The 2,333-nt window shown below is 40.3% G+C and overlaps 1 protein-coding gene across 2 annotated transcripts in view; it reads left to right on the forward strand.

Moving 5' to 3' along the window:
* UHRF1BP1 (UHRF1 binding protein 1) overlaps positions 1 to 2,333 on the forward strand; it is an 83,495-nt gene that overhangs the window by 73,420 nt on the left and 7,742 nt on the right. The gene's annotated exons all lie outside the window — the stretch shown is intronic.

Below are 2,333 nucleotides of genomic sequence, written 5' to 3' on the forward strand. Positions count from 1 at the left end.
TTTTTTTTTTTTTTTTTTTTTGATCAATATAATTGATGTGGGCTGCAGAAGTTTAACTATAAGGTTCAAGTGTGCTGTGAGATAAGAAAAGTTGAAAAACACTTCTCTAGATTATTGGTTTATACTTGTCTTTTATCACAGGAAGAAATTCAAACCAAAGGATAGAGTACTAGTCTTACAGCCATATAATAAGTACATCAGTGGGATTAGTTTCATTAGTTTCATGGTATCAATGGTGTATGTTTCTTTTTTTGCCTGTGTATTTTATTGTTGGAAAATAAGTAGGGTAATTAAATAAGTCAACTCTAAAGTTATACCAGTGGTTCTTTCAGCTTATTGAAATAGAAACCTATTAAATGATCTCTTAAGAATATCTAAAAAGAGAGTTCAGAAGAGTTTTTTGTTTGTTTTTTTAGGAGACATGGTCTTGCTCTGTTACCCTACTTGTCAGCCTACTTGCTCTGTAGGCTGGAATGCAGTGGCATGATCATAGCTTACTGTAAGCTCAATTTCATGGGTTCCAGTGATCTTTCCACCCCAGCCTACTAAGTAGCTAGGACTATAGGCATGTATTCTACCACATCCAGCTAATTTTTTTTTTGTAGAGATGGACTCACTAGGTTGCCAGGCTGGTGTAAAAATCTTGGCTTTAACCAATCTTCCTGAGTAGGCCTCCCATGTCTGGGATTAGAGGCATGAGCCAGTGCATCCAGCCTTTTTTATTTTTGTATTGACAAATTATAATTGTATATATTTGTGTGGTACAAAGTGATGCGGTGATATTTGTATGCAATGTGGAGGTTTCTTTTTTGTTGTTGTTTTTTGTTTTGAGATAGTCTTACTTTGTTGCCCTCAGTAGAGGGCTGTGGTATCAAAGCTCACAGCAACCTCAAACTCTTGGACTTAAGTGATTCTCTTGCCTCAGCCTCCCGAGTGGCTGGGACTATAGGTGCCCACCACAACGCCTGGCTTTTTTAGAGACACGGTCTCATTCTTGCTCAGGCTGGTCTCAAATCCATGAGCTCAGGCAATCCACTTGCCTTGGCCTCCTAGGGTGCTAGGATTACAGGTGTGAGCCACCGCACCTGGCCCAAGGTGGAGTATTTTTGAGCCAAACTTATTAACATATGCATCATCTCAAATACTTATCATTTATTCCTCCTGTCTAACAGAAGCATTGCACCCTTTGACCAACATCTCCATCTCCCTCCACCTTTTCTAGCCTCTAGTCACCACCATTCTGCTTTATGCTTCTATGAGTTTGATTGTTTTAGTTTCCACATGTAAGTTAGAACATGCAGTTTTTATCTTTCTATATCTGGCTTATTTCACGTAGCATAGTGTCCTCTATGTTCATCCATGTGATAGGATTTCCCCTTTTCTTTGAGACAGAGTCTCACTTTGTTGCTCTGTTAGCGTGCTGTTGTATCATAGCTCATGGCAACCTCAAACTCTTGGACTCAAGTGAGCCTCTTGCCTCAGACTATTTAGCAGCTGGGACTATAGGATCCCACCACAACCCTTGTCTAGTTTTTTTTTTTTTAGAGACAGGGTCTCGCTCTTGCTCAGGCTGATCTCGAACTCCTGAGCTTAAGCAGTTTGCTTTCCTTGGCCTCCCAGAGAGCTAGGATCACAGACATGAGCCACTACACCCAGCTAGGATTTCCCTTTTTTCTAAGGCTGGATAGTATTCCATTGTTTATATATACCATGTATTTGCTGATGGGCACATAGGCTGATTCCTTAATTGGGCTATTTTGAATAATGCTGTTTTAAACTTGGGAGTACAGATATCTCTTGAAAACTAATTTCAAGTCCTTTGGATATATACCCTCAAGTGCATATGGTAACTGTGTTTTTAATTTTTTGAAGAACCTACATATAGTTTTCCATCATGGCTCTATTAATTTACATTCTTACCAACAGTATACTAGGTCCCTTTTTTCAACATGTTATTATTTTTTTTTTTTCTGCTTAGCAGGCCCGGACTGGGGTCAAACCCGCCACCCCCAGTGTACGTGGCCAGCACTCTAACCATTTAGCTATGGGCTCCCAGCCTTAACATATTTTCCATCTTTTTTTTTGAGCTAGAGTCTCACTTAGTTGCCCTGGGGTTATTGAGCTGTGGTGTCATACCTCATAGCAACCTCAAACTCTTAGGCTCTAGTGATCCTCTTGTCTTAGCCTCTGGAATAACTGGGACTACAGGCAACCACTACATGCCTGGCTAGTTTTTCTTTCTTTCTTTTTGAGACAGAATCTCACTTTGTTGCCCTGTGGTAGAGTGCCGTGGCGTCACATCTTACAGCAACCTCAAACTCTTGGGCTTAAGC

Source organism: Otolemur garnettii, unplaced genomic scaffold, assembly GCF_000181295.1.
Source record: "Otolemur garnettii isolate 467f Iridium unplaced genomic scaffold, OtoGar3 scaffold00031, whole genome shotgun sequence".
NCBI classification, from domain to species: Eukaryota; Metazoa; Chordata; class Mammalia; order Primates; family Galagidae; genus Otolemur; species Otolemur garnettii.